The sequence below is a fragment of the Meleagris gallopavo genome, unplaced genomic scaffold (assembly GCF_000146605.3).
Source record: "Meleagris gallopavo isolate NT-WF06-2002-E0010 breed Aviagen turkey brand Nicholas breeding stock unplaced genomic scaffold, Turkey_5.1 ChrUn_random_7180001953664, whole genome shotgun sequence".
NCBI lineage: Eukaryota > Metazoa > Chordata > Aves > Galliformes > Phasianidae > Meleagris > Meleagris gallopavo.
This window is the reverse complement of record NW_011214668.1, coordinates 3,932-18,162: the sequence shown is the minus strand read 5'-3', so window position 1 is coordinate 18,162 and position 14,231 is coordinate 3,932. Positions and strand designations below refer to the sequence as shown.

At 54.2% G+C, this 14,231-nt stretch overlaps 1 long non-coding RNA gene across 2 annotated transcripts; it reads left to right on the top strand.

Annotated features, from left to right (window-relative positions):
* Nucleotides 1-6: 6 nt before the first annotated feature.
* On the top strand, nucleotides 7-13,245 carry LOC116217787. Of its 2 annotated transcripts, none has more exons than XR_004162499.1 (3): nucleotides 7-3,112; nucleotides 11,952-12,046; nucleotides 13,234-13,245. It is a non-coding gene; the product is annotated as an uncharacterized LOC116217787 (long non-coding RNA). The 2 variants fall into 2 exon arrangements; XR_004162498.1 differs by lacking the exon at nucleotides 7-3,112 and adding an exon at nucleotides 4,650-6,502.
* Nucleotides 13,246-14,231: the final 986 nt, after the last annotated feature.

Genomic DNA, 14,231 nt, shown 5'->3' with positions numbered 1-14,231 from the left:
CGGGGGTGGATCGGGGCGGCGGGGCGGGGCCTGGAGGCGGCGGGGCGAGAAGAACCGAGCGGCACCGAGGCCAACCATCCGTTGGTGCGAAGGTTTCGGCCGGGATCGAAGCGATCCCGAACGGGGGGGAGGGGGAATCCCGGAGTTCTTCCCGCTGATTTCTCGCAAATGTCCCCGCGTTCGTCAGCCGACGGCCGGCACGAATCCCCGCCCTGCGCCTTAACGGCCAGGAACCCCGAGAATGGGGCCAAGAACGAACGGCCCCAAGAGCAGCCGGCCCCAATAACGGCCCCAATAACAGCCCCAGGAACTGACAGCCCCAATAACAGCCTCAAGAACGGTGCTAATAGCTAACAGCCTCAGTAACTAACAGCCCCAAGAACAACCCTGATAACAACCCCAAGAACTAACAGCCCCAATAACAACCCCAGGAACAGCCCCAGGAACTGACAGCCCCAAGAACAGTGCTAATAACTAACAGCCCCAAGAACAACCCTGATAACAGCCCCAAGAACTAACGGCCCCAAAGAACAACCCCAGTAACAGTCAGCCCCAGAAACGAACAGCCCCAAGAACAGCCCCTGTAACAACCAGCCCCAGGAACTAACAGCCCCAAGGCAGTGCTAATAACTAACAGCCCCAAGAACAACCCCAGTAACAGCCAGCCCCAATAACTAACGGCCCCAAGAACAGCGCTGCTATCTAACAACCCCAATAACTAGCAGCCCCGAGAACAACACTAAGAACTAACAGCACCAGTAACAACCCTGATAACAGCCCCAAGAACATCCAGCCCCATTAACAACCCCAAGAACTAACAGTCCCAGTAACGAACAGCTGCAAGAACTAACAGCCAGCACCACTAATAGCCAGCCCCATTAACAACCAGCCCCATTAACAGCCCCAATACATCCCATTTCTTCAGCAGTTGCCCACCAGATACCCCCAGATCCCCCTATGAAATCCCCCCCCAATCCTTCCCTCTGATCCCCTCCCCATAATTCCCCCCTCTCATGTTCATTCCTCCCCCTGATCCCCCCCAATTCAACCCATGTCCCCCCCAGACCCCACCCAGCAGCTCTCCCCATTCTAAACCAAGCCCTCCCCAGCTGGCAGCTCCAGACTTCCACCCCCTCCCCCCATTCCTCACCCTACATCCCCCAATTCCCTCCACGCAAACATCCCCCATTTCTTCAGCCACCATCCGTTTATCCCCCACATTCCCTTCACCCCAAACATCCCCCGTTTCCTCAGCCAGCACCTGGCAGCTCACACCCCCCAAACGATTCCATCCTGGCAGCTGACATCCCAATTCTTTAGCATGGATCCATCGAATACCCCTTAATTCCCCTCCCTGAAGGAACCAGCTCCGTCCATTGCTTTGTGCCCTATAGCAGTGGGGCTGCTCCTCTTGGCTCCCCAAAACCCCATTTTGTTGCAGACCCCCCTTCGCCCCCATCACATCCTTCTGCCCTCTGTGTCCACCCTGAATATTTCACCCTTCTTTATTTTTACTTATGTAAGCTTCAAAACAACCCCAGAAAGCTGCAGGTATCCCTTTTCCATGGGTTTTTTTTCCCTCTGAGAGCTCCTTAATGCCATCCCACTGTTATGCTCTCCATAAAACCCTTCTGGCATCGGTTTAAGGCAACCTGAGGAGTGCAGCTGGTGGGGTTTTGTCCGAAACACGGCGTTGATGGGACGGAAGGGGCGATGCTGATAGATGCCGTGGCCCTGTGCTGTGTGCTGGCTCAGCTGGAGCCGTTCCACCGAGCTCTGCCTGCTCCTCTCAGCTTTGGGGGCGGATGAGACGACTTTGGCTGTTTGTTGTGGTTCTGGAAATGCGGTTTCCTTACCTCAAACGAACGCTCGATGCTGAAGGTGATCTCAAAAGCTGAAGCTCTGTTGCTCAGCCCTCCGCCTGCTGTCATTTCCCACCCCGTGGCACTGATCTGACGTCAGCTGTGCTCCTGTTGGGCTGTTTGAAGTCGTGCTGATGCTGTCGTGTTGTAAAACCTGCGCCCCTGCCCCGTCCCCTTCGCTGCAAACACAGCACTCAGCACCAAAACTGGGGCTTTCCCAGTTTGTTTTGCACCCCGGCTGTGCTAATTACTGTAATTACTGTGAGGCTGAGTAACTGTTGCTGCCGTGTTATCTGATGGCTTCAAGGGAGGGGACCGGCCGTTAGCTAACGAAGCGGAGCCCTCGTTAGCACGAATCCCGTGCGTGCATCACATGGAAGGCCGTGTTTGCAGGGCAGCAGACCTGCTCTGCGTGTTGCTGCTTCGTTAACTCCTCGGTGCTTTAATTTCCATCCGGTTTGGGGCTGTTTGGATGCCGTAAGGATGGCAGTCATCTCTGCGCTGTGGGCTTTGCTGCTGGGGAGGAGGAGTTCTCCGCTCTCTGCACGGTTTGAAGTCGTTGCAGGAGGTTTATCTCGGAACGGTCGAGATTATTTTTGTTACTATTTGTCATCAAATTACTCTTCTACGGCCACAACTTTCCTGCCTGGGGTAGAGGAGGCCCCGCGTGGCAGTGATGGAGGACGCGACGCTGCTGGGATTTGCGGTGACAAAAGGGGTTTGGTGCAGCTGCAAGGACCCGACGTTGGTTGTGTGGGCTCAGCAGCCGAAGTGCTGCTGTCAGCTCCCATCACAAAGCCAGCAGATCAGAAACCATGGGCCGATTTCCCACCTTTCAGCTCCGTGTTCCCCCCGCCTCCGGGTGCCAATCCCTGCCTATGGAGGGGTTCATCACTTCGGGATGCGCTCAGCTGCTAATTACCCCCCCTTAACGAGCTCAGGCTCCGCCAGAAGGGATGACACGGATCCGGGGAGATGCAGAGCAGCTCCAAAAACCAAAACAGGAACTTGGGGCAACGGTGAGAACATCACTGAATATCCTGAAACCTGAAACCCCGCGGGCTCATTCCCGGAAATGGGAAGCTGTGCTTGGGATTGGGGACGTTGGTGTCTGCCTTCCTGTTGGGAATCTCCGCAAGCTTTTCCTGCTCCCAAACGCTCCTCTGCGTGCAGGAAGAAATGGAACCTTTGGCAGGAGGAGCCGCTGCCGTTGGAGCTCTGTGCTTTTCCTTATTGCTGTCCCGCTGCAGGTAAAGAAGCACGGTGAGCACATTGGTTGCAACAAACCCCGACAGCTGCGTTCCTCGTGGCTGCTTTTCCTCAATTCAGGACCTGCCCAGCAGGGAAGTTGGTGCGCTGTGAGGAAATCCTGGCTTTCCTTTAGCACACAGCTCCCAGTTCTTGCTGTTTCTTCCTCCTGGCTGTGGATTTCCCTCAGCAAATTGCTCTGAGCTACGATTCTCACTTTCTTTCTTCCTCCTCGATCTGTTGGGGGTTGGCTTGGAGCTCTCGTGCTCACGTGGTTCCTCCTTTGCACCGATGGAATGTTTGGTTCCGTTGTGGTTTGCTTTGCGTGTGAAGTCACCAGAGAGAGAAACAAACACGTTTGGTGGCAGCGTTCTGTGCTCACGGGGGGTGGGGGAAAACAATTCCCCCTTTTCCTTTCCCTTTCTGCCCCTGTAACAGCAGGGCTCCTAATGGAACAAAGGGGGGATGGTTTGAAGCTCAAAGAGAGGAGATTGAGGTTGGATGTGAGGAGGGAATTCTTTATCCAGGGGGCGATGAGGACCAGAGCTCCATCCCTGCAGAGATGGGAGCCAGGCTGAGCAGTTGGGGGGCACGCAGCCCATGGCAGAGGTGGGGCTGGGGGGACGTTGGGGTCCTTGCAATCCAATCGTGCTCTGATCCCATGGTTCTGTGACCTTTAAGGATCCATTTAACCCAACCCGTTCTATGGTTCTTTGACTTCTAAGGACCCTTCCAACCCATTCTAGGATTCTATAGTTTTCTGACCTTTAAATCACTTCCAACCCATTCCGTGGTTCTGTGACCTTTGCAGACCCTTCCAACCCAACCCATTCCATGCTTCTATGACCTTTGAGGACCCTTCCAACCCAACCCATGGTTTTATGATGTTTGAGGACCCTTCCAACCCAACTCATGGTTTTATGACGTTTGAGGACCCTTCCAACCCAACCCATTTCTATGACCTTTGAGGACCCTTCCAACCCAAACCATTCCATGGTCCTGTGGTCTTCAAGGTCTCTTCCAACCCAAGCCATGCTGTGATGCCGTGGCTCTGTGATCTTTAAGGACCCTTCTAACCCAAACTATGCTGTGATTCCAGAGTTATGTGATCTTTAAGGTTCTTTCCAACCCGTCCTACGGTTCTGTGACCTTTGAGGACCCTTCCAACCCAACCCATAACATCATTCCATGGTTCTCTGCCCTTTAAGGTCCTTTCCAAACCAACCCATTCCATGGTTCTGTGATCTGCAAGGACCCTTCCAGCCCGATCCGTTCAGTCACTCCTTGGCTTTCTGGTCTTCAGAGATCCCTTCCAACCCAACCCATTCTGTAACTCCATGCATTTATGGTCTTTAAGGTCTTTTCCAACCTGTTTTGTGATCTTTGAGGACCTTTCCAACCCATTCTGTGGTTCTGTGATCTTTGAGGACCTTTCCAACCCAACCCATTCTGTGGTTCTGTGATCTTTTAGGACCTTTACAACCCATTTTATGATTCTGTGATCTTTGAGGACCTTTACAACCCATTCTATGGTTCTGTGATCTTTTAGGACCTTTCCAACCCATTCTATGGTTCTGTGATCTTTTAGGACCTTTCCAACCCAACCCCTTCTATCACTCCCTGCATTTATGCTCTTTGAGGACCTTTCCAACCCATTCTATCACCGCAGCCCGTTTCAGGGAGCTGTGTTGGATAAAAACACCCACATGGCGAACGGCGCGCTCGAAAAATCTGAATAACGTTAAACCCGTACACGCATAATTAAGTAATTACATGTTTAAACGAACTTGGGTGCTTCTGCAATTAAACAGTCTTTTACAGCGTCGTGTCAGCTTAATTTAATTGTTGTCTGCCAGCTTTAATGTTTAATAACAGAGATAGAGAGAGGAGTGCAGATGGGATCGGGTCCCGCTCGGCTCTTAAATCTCACCTGTGCTCTGCCCGAAGCCCTGGGCTGCTGATGGAATCTTTGCTCACTGCAGTTTGGAACAGCCTGACTTTGCTGCGTGCAGCAGAGGAGATGCGAAGGGACTCATCCTGCTGCTGGCATCCCGAATGCACGGGGCTGGAGCTGCCTGTTTGCTTATCGGGAGGAGGAAGCTGGAAGAAATCGATCCGGAGGAGAAGCGCGAGTGGTTTTTTGGGCTGGTTTTCCACTTAAAGGGGACAAAGCAGCAATAAAAGGAGCAGCAGTGGGCCGAGGTGGCCTGCCTCATGCTCCGATAACCCGACCCTGTGCCTGGTCCCGGTGCTGTGCAGCTCACTGACGTTCCCTGAGTTGGGAGAACCAGGAGAAGGGCTCTGCTTGGTGTCACCAAAGGTTCCCGGGATGTCTGGGGTTCGTGGGCAGCTTTATTGAGCGGTACCCCAAAAATAGGAGCCCCCAAATGGCTGCAGTGGGTGAAATAACCGACGTGCTGAGACCTCAGGAAGCGAGACTGCGTGTTAATATTGTCCTCTGCATTGAAGTGGGCAACCCCAGGGCTTTGGCTGCAGCTCCTCACCCCACAGAGCTGCCGTGCCCTGCAGCCCCCCATGGGCCGAAGGTCGATGGGAGCCCCAGGCAGAGCAGGGTGAGTGGGGAGGGCCGGCTCAGGGCTGCAGCGTGGGCTTTGTTTGGAACTCAGGAGCTTCCGTGCCTCGTCCCGCTTCTGCCTGCGTGCATCCAACGCCGTCCTGGAAGGAAGAACTCCTGCAGCCCATCTCACGTTCCACCAGAGCCGTGGCTGCCGCTTGCTGCTCGGAGATGTGTGGATTTACAAACACGACCCGCGTTGCCAGCTGGCTGTTTGAGGATCCCTCCTGTGTTCCAAGAGGGAAATTCCAACTATTTGCAGAGCCCAAGGAGCAGAAGGTGAATTTCCAGTGCGTGTTGCTGTTCTCCAGCATCCTTTATTGGCACAGTGCTGCTCTCATGGCTCACTTGGTTAGGAATATCTCGATTTCTGCGCTGTGCAGAAGGGAAGAGCTGCACCAGCAGCTGGGACGGCACGTTGTCCCTGCAGTGATCCCAGCTCGGTGCTGCTGGGGCACAGGATGACTTCCAGCTCTCCGATGTGAAGGGAACGTCCTCCTCCGAGCCCACGGGGAGCAGCAGCTCTCAGTGTGACAGCTCTGCTGAACAGAACGTGGTTTTCCTGCTCAGAACAGATTGAACCAGCGAAGCACGCGGCATTTTTCGCATTTTTAACATGTTTTCTTTACACCCTGGCTCTTTTTTTATCTGCTGTTTGGGCTCTGACCTTGGCTCGCCCTTCCCACCTCAGCTCCTGGAGCCCCGTGCTCTGGCTGCAGCCGCGTGCAGGAGGAGCAGCAGCAGCTCCAGGAGCTCAGGGTGAGTTTTCCTCGTAGATCCCAGCTAAAGGAAACTGGCAGCCCCTCTGCAGCCCCAGGTAGGAACGAACACACGCAGCTGCTGGCGGGGAAGGTGGTGGTTCTGCAACCTGTGCTGCTTTGGTGTGGACAGGAGTGAAACTGGTGATTGCAGGCAGATCAGAGCTGGAGCACAGAGCGATGCTGGGGGGTCGCAGCCGTGAGCAGGGGCAGTTTGGGGGTTTAATGCTCCTGGTGAGCAGGCAGTGCCTTGCTGGGGCACAGCCCTCCTGTAGGTAAATAGCAGCTTGCTCTGAGTGCTGTCCCTTCGTAGAGAAGTGCATTTCTGGTGCGGAATGGCACAGCTCGGCGTCCCTGGATGTGCTTTGTGGCACGGTGTGTGTGCCCTGCTTGTGCTGAACACGTGTTTCACGGTGCTGCAGCTCTGTTCCTCCCCATCCCTACCCGTCTGGAGGTGGCTCTGCTCAGCCCCGTGTTGGCCCACTCACAATTAACAAATGGCTTTATCGACCCCAGACCACATCAGCGTTCCGTTCCCAGCAGCCTGCCTTGGTTATTTGGGCGGCTGGAAGCCCAAGCAGGGATTCCTGACTCCTGCAGAACCTCAGCTGGATTCCTGGGGATGACTTGAACCGTTTTCAGCGCCGTTAATGCCAGCTTGTGGCTTTTGCTGTGCAATTCCACGAGCACTGAGTGGTCTGGGGTGCTCAGAGCTGGCACACGAGTTGTTTTATTACCAACGGAGCCATTCTCTCCGTGGCACGGAGGAGCTGGAAGGCTTCAGCGCTGAGTAATCCTGATCCCTGCGTGCCCGTGAGGACGCTTCCCCCCACACCTTGCTGCTGAGGGAGCCGGGAAGGCTGTGCTGGCTGACAGCTGAGGTTGGGTTACTCGTTAACCTGACATCTTTCCAAACCCCCTAATTGATGGTTGTGGTGTTCCTGGGCCATGCTGACCTGCGCCCGGTGCCGGGCTCGCTTCGCTCCCTTTGGCAGCAGGAGCAGAAATGTGCTCCGTGTTCCTTCCTTCCTTCCCTCACCTGGGCCGTGGCTGTGCCAACAGCAGAGCCTCTCTGCATGGAATGTCCTCCTGCTGTGCTGGTGCTCTGCTGCTTGGAGCCGTGGGTTGGGCCTGGGGCAGCCTGAGCTGGTGGGGGGCACCCAGCCCATTGCAGGATTGGGTCTAAGGGGTTTTGGGGTCCCTTTCAACCCCTGTGGCTGTAGTCTTAATGACCCTTCCAACCATCCCAGGGTTCTGTGATCTTTAAGGTCTTTTCCAACCCAACCATCCCATGGTTCTGTGATCTTCAAGGTCCTTTCCAACCCAACCATCCCATGGTTCTGTGATCTTTAAGGTCCTTTCCAACCCAACCATCCCATGGTTCTGTGATCTTTAAGGTCCTTTCCAACCCATCCCATGGTTCTGTGATCTTTAAGGTCCTTTCCAGCCCAACCATCCCAGGGTTCTATGATCTTTAAGGTCTTTTCCAACCCAAGCATTCTATGCTTTTGTGGTTCTGTGACCTTTAAGGTCCCTTCCAACCCACTCATGCTGTGATCTCATGGTTCTGTGGTCTTTGAGGTCCTTTCCATCTGAACCCATTCTATTATTCCATGGTTCTCTTCAGCCAGTGCTCACAATTTATGATGCATGATGGCTTCTAACCTTCGATAATCTCTCATTTTCAGACCTTTGGATGCTCTCTTGAGCTGAGAGGAAAGAAATGAGATCTGTTATCAGCCTCTCCATCACAGAGGCACCTGAACGTGAAACCACCACTGGTTTTGACATGTGCTGAGTTGGGTTTATGGCTCTCCTTTCACTCCTTGCTGTGGCAGCTGGATTCAGCTTGTTAACTTGTGAGATAAACGAGTTGATCCCATCTCAGGAGTCATCACGTGGGGCTGTTTGAGAAGGGACCGAGCTTCCCACCCCTCCTAATGCATGCTGTGAGTGCAGAGTGGCCCTATGTGGGACGGAACAGCAGTGTGGGGGCTCTGCTTGCTGGGATCTGACATTGACCTTCCAGGCCCCTTCCAAGCAGTTCCGTGCTTGTTTGATCTTTAAGGACCTTTCCAACCCAACGTGTTTTATGGCTCTATGATTTCACGTCTCCAACCACCAACCAAACTCCCCGTATCTCCAAGACGTGCATTCCCAATGGGATTTTGGCTCTGCTCGACCTGGCGGTGGCTCTCACCTCCTCTTGGCTCTGCTTAGGGAGCATCACCCAGCTGTGCCCTCCCCTCCCCTCGCTCCCAGCCCCCCTTGCATCCCCATCCCTTAACACCAGGACTTCTCCCCTTGCAGGAGCTGTCACGGCACCTGGCTTTGCCCTCCTGTCACCTTCAGGTTTGAATCAGCTTCACAGCTGCCATACCCAGGTATTGTCTTGCTTTCAAATGGGAACAGCTCACTCTCAGAGGCATTGTTAGGTGCTCCTGCTGCAGAAAATTGCTGTTTACCCTCCAAGCACGGGAGTTTGGGACTGAACTGCAGCTGGTTTAGGGCAGATCTGTGGCATTATGCATGCTGAGCATCAGAGAACGTGCCTGCAAGGCAGGAGTGAGTATGAGTGAGCGGAGTGGCCTTGTGCTGATTCATTTAAATGCTTAAAAAGCACTCGTTTGCTGTGTGTGAGCAGCTCAGCAGTAACTCCCAGTTCCCGTATGGAGCCTGCTGGTTCCCGTGTTGCCTTGTTGGCACTTTTGGGGAGGTGTCTGGCCTGGATTGTCTGCGTGGCCCTTTGGGAACGAGGTTTCTGATGTTGGCCTGGACGTTCCTTTGGGCTTGGGAAGTCTTGTGCTGGGGGCTCACCTGGGAATGGGGAGATCCAGGTGAATTGTACCCAAAGTTCTGTGCCTGTGACCCCAAAAAGGGGAGCGTGGTTGTGCTGGATGGCAGTGGGCGAGCTGTGAATCAGATCCCACTGCTTGATACCCCCAAAAAGGTGACGAATGGTTGTGCTGGATGGCAACAACCTCATTTAAAGTCAGATCCTCTCGTTCCCTATTTACTGCTTGGTGTCTGCGGGTTCCTGTAGAGGCAGCCTCACCCTTCCACTTGTTTTTAAGCTGTGTGCATGGTGGGATGTTGTGTGCAGCTCTCTGAGCACGGCTCAGCCCCGCTGTGGCTAAAAGAGGAGTGTGAGGCAGTGCAGTGAGCACGGGCAGCCCGTGTCCCCTGTGCAGTGCCAACAGACACTGCTGGGCCAAAGCATTCAGCTCCTGGTGCTGTAAGGTCTCTTCCAGCCACCCTGTGACCCCGTGGTGCTGTGGTCTTTGAGGACCCTTCCAACTCATTTTGTGATACTGTGATCTTGGAGGACCCATCCAAGCCAATCCATTCTGTGACCTTTGAGGACCCATCCAACCCAATCCATTCTGTGATCTTTGAGGACCCATCCAACCCAATCCATTCTGTGATCTTTGAGGACCCTTCCAACCTGTTCTGTAATTTTGTGATCTTGGAGGATCCTTCCAACTCGTTTTGTGATACTGTGATCTTTGAGGACCCTTCTAACCCAACCCATTCTGTGATTCTGTGATCTTTGAGGACCTTTCCAACCCAGCCTGTTATGTGATTCCATGATCTTTGAGGACCCTTCTGACCCAACTAATTTTTGTGATCTTGGAGGACCCTTCCAACCCATTCTGTAATTTTGTGATCTTTGAGGACCCTTCCAACCCATCCAACCCAATCCATTCTGTGACCTTTGAGGACCCTTCCAATGCATTCTGTAATTTTGTGATCTTTGAGAACCTTTCCAACCCATTCTGTAATTCTGTGATCTTTGAGGACCCTTCCAACCCATTCTGTAATTCTGTGACCTTTGAGGACCCATCCAACCCAATCCATTCTGTGACCTTTGAGGACCCTTCCAACCCGTTCTGTAATTCTGTGATCTTTGAGGACCCATCCAACCCAATCCATTCTGTGACCTTTGAGGACCCATCCAACCCAATCCATTCTGTGACCTTTGAGGACCCTTCCAACCCGTTCTGTAATTCTGTGATCTTTGAGGACCTTTCCAACCCTGTGTGCTTCCACAATCCTAATCCCCCTTTGGGTGCTGAGGTCCCAGGCTGGGATTAATTCCCCTTTGGGTGCTGTGCAGGTGGGATTTGTACGGAAGGTGAAGCCCGTGGCTGCAGGAGATGGCTGGGCTGAGTGCAGCCTTGGACTTTGTCTCGTGCTCACCGCGCCAATAGCACTGACACGCACATTTCTCTTGGGAACACGTGTCAGCACTTCTCCCTTTCACCCCGGAGTTGTTTGGAGAGTTGGGATTTCCCCAGAGCACCGAGAAGCGGAGCTGTGGTGTGAATTGAGGCACGGCGCTTCCTGCTTTGAAATCCTCGTGGTGAAGCAAAGCTTCTCGTGTCAGCATCAGCTTGAGTTGGTGAAATCCAAGCGCAGCACTGCGGGAAGCAGCAGCTCTGGTGACTTTGGATTATCTTGTTGTGCTGGAGCCAGGCGAAGCCTGAGGGCACGGCCCTGGCAGTTCTCTGTGCGATGAACCTGGAGATGGAGCGAAGCATTCCCTGCTTTGCACTGGATGAGGGCTTTGTGCTTTCCTGGGTGTCTTTTCTTGCAGTTGGCTTAAAGCAAAACCTGAAGCATCCATCGAAGGGCCTCTCGTTGAGCAGGGCCGTGTGGCTCTCGGATGGGTTGGGTTGGGTGGATCCCATCATTTGTTCTGCAGGCGTTTTGCTGATAGAGTTGTGTTCAGGAGCCAGGATCTCTGCTGGAACCATGAATTAGGAACGGCTGCCTCGCATCCCAGCGCCCCTTAGCCCCAAATCCGCCTCATCCATTGCAGGGAAATGAATCTCAGCCCTCAGCTGGGGCAGTTTGAGTTCTGCCATTCATCCCTACAGCTCCATTCATCCCTATGGGTGAGCCAGCAGCTCGTGCTGTTGGTGCTGGGGTCACTCGAGGAAAGGAGCTGCTCAGTGCAGCGCTAGGGTGCGTGCAGCTTTGGATGATGGATTTAAACCCTAACAGGGTGGCTGCTGTGGCTTTCGTGCAAAACCTCGTCATAACACAGCCCTGTTCAGGCAGTCCGTGAGTGGTTTGGTTTGCTGGTGTTGCAATGGATTTTCCTCTCTTGAAGGGGTTGTCCTGCGACAGCCCTCACGCCCTGCTCTCGTGTGAGCGCATTAATGACAGCTAAAAGCATAACCTTAAAACCCAGCACTAAAACAGCAATTAGTGCCTGGTGGTAATTGCCCAGCAACCGGTTCCACGGAGCTGAGCTGGGCTCTTCCCCTCGCCCTGGGGACGTGCATCACTCCTTTATTGAAGTCCACTCCTTCCCTCTGTGCTGCAGGAACTGAGCTGTGCTCGTCTTCAGGGAGAGCTGCAGATGGGTTGCTGCAGCTTATCCGACTCTTGTTCTTCTTTTTCTTCAAAAATAAGGAGAAAAGTCAAAGGAAAGATGCTGCGAAATGAGAGCCACTTACTGGCTGTGATCCCGAAGTAAGACCCTGTTTCTTTTCCTTGCAGATCTTTCTTCCAGCGGTAGCCTCAAAAATGGAGGTGGGAGGGCTTGGCTGGTGAAGGAGCAGCACCCGACGCCTCGAGGGCTCGAAGGATTTAAGGTAAAGCCCAGCGAGTTCTCCTCTGTGCAGCAGAGTGCGTGCTGTTCCCTGCTTTGGGTCAGAAATGCCTCTTTTGGGGGATGGAGAGGAGAAAAAGGTGGCACGCAGGGCAGTGGGAGCAGTGGGATGGCTGCTCTCTAAGCTGTGCTGTGGGCCCTCTGCCCTCCAGCGCTGCGTTGGGTGAGCAGATGGGAGCCACGCTGCCACCGGGTCTGGTTTATTGCCCTCGTAACTTCGCACACAGCTTCGGCCCTCCGTGCTGCAGGAGCTGATGGCAGCAGGGTGAGAAACTCCACGTGGTGAGGCTGTAATTTGGGACTGTCCGCATCTTGGGCCGCTTTTCTGGCATTTTAGGACATCCAACACGGGCTGACCTGGAAGTCGCTTGCTTCCCATGGCGCGTGCATTCTGCTGTGCATCTTTTCAGTGCCTTTTCACAGATAATTCGCTCCTCCCAAAGCTTTCTCTTATCTGGTAGGCTGCCACCAAAGTGCTCGGGAACAACTCGAAAACTCCCCCAGATACCAACTATTGTTATTGTGTGACTTCAGCTTTAAAAGTCCCTGGTTGGCATTGACACCTGAATTCTTTGGCAGGCTGGCAGTGGGAGGAATGTTCCCTGCAGGACGTAATGCAGGCACGGGAGGTGATTGGCTTCCTGCAGTCTCCTGTGGGAAAGCCCTTGCTTTAACCACGCACGCTGACCTTGGAGCCTTTTTATTTTTTTTTTTGCTAACGAGCAGCAAGAAATAAAACAGAAGAGAGGGGGGGAAAAGAGCAGCTCCTGTCAATACTGGGCTGGAGTACAGAGCGAGCATTGCGTCTCCTTCACTCGCTGCAAGCTTTGCTTTTCTGGAGGGTGGAAATAAGTCTGGTGTTTGAGTCATGTCTACAGGACACCATGCAAATGCGTCACTGTGGATAAAAGACGAGAGTAGGATGGGGAAAGCTGTTGGTTTTGAGTCATGCAGCCCGTCAGCACCACGTCCTGCTGCCTTCTCCCTCCATCTGCTTGGTGCTTTGGTCTGGTGCTCTCACTGTGCCCTGGGGGCCAGGAATACCAGTGGTGGCCAACGGGTTGACTGGTAGTTGACCACGAGCCAGCAGTGTGCCCTGAAGGCCATGAAGGCCAATGGTGGCCAACGGGTTGACCAGTGGTTGACTGGTAGTTGACCACGGGCCAGCAGGGTGTCCTGGTGGCCAAGAAGGCCAACAGAAGCCTGGGATGCACTGCCCAAAGCGTGGCCAGCTGGGTGAGGGAGGTGCTGCTCCCTCTGCTCTGCACTGGGGAGGCCCCATCTGGAGCACTGGGCCCAGTGCTGGGCTCCCCAGTTCAGGGCTGACGGGGAACTGAGCCCAGCGGAGGCTGCAGAGATGCTGGGGGCCTGGAGCACCTCCTGGTGGGGACAGGCTGAGATCCATGGGGCTGTGCAGCTGGGGAGGAGAAGGCTGAGAGGGAGCTGGTCAGTGCTGCTGGTGGGGGGCCAGGAGGATGGGGCTGGGCTGCGTTTGGTGGTGCCCAGTGACAGGGGGCACAAAGTGGAGCTCTGGGATTTCCATCTGAGCAGGAAAGAGAAGTTCTGTGCTGTGTGAGTGGCAGAGCCCTGGCACGGAGATTTGAGGGAGGAGTTTCTCCTTCCATGGAGAGATTTCGGGTCCGTGGAGATCCCTTCGAGCCTTGTGGTGCTGTGGTTCTGCTGTGGCTGGAGGTGATGCATGTGGAATAGGTGCCAAAGTGTTGAGATGCGCCCTGGGGGGGCTGCTCAGAGCTGTGTTAACCACAGTGAGAACTGCCTGCAGGAGGAGCTGGAGGCCTGAGGCAGAAGTGGGGGCTCAGCATCGGGCAGTGGGGGCTCAGCATCAGGCAGTGGGGGCTCAGCATCAAGTAGTGGGGGCTCAGCATCAGGCAGTGGGGGCTCAGCATCGAGCAGTGGGGGCTCAGCATCGGGCATGGGGGCTCAGCATCCAGCAGTGGGGGCTCAGCATCCAGCCAGCATTCCCATGGCTCAATCCATCCCAGGCTCTCAGCAGAGTTGTCCTGTGTGCTTTGTTTTCAGCCTCCAAGTCCTGTGTTGCTTTTGGGGTGAACGCTTCTGGTATGCAGTACGTGGTGATGGATCACAAATGTTTGGGGTTTTTTTGGGGGGGTGTTGAGGTAATTATCTTGAGCAGGTTCCTGTCTAAA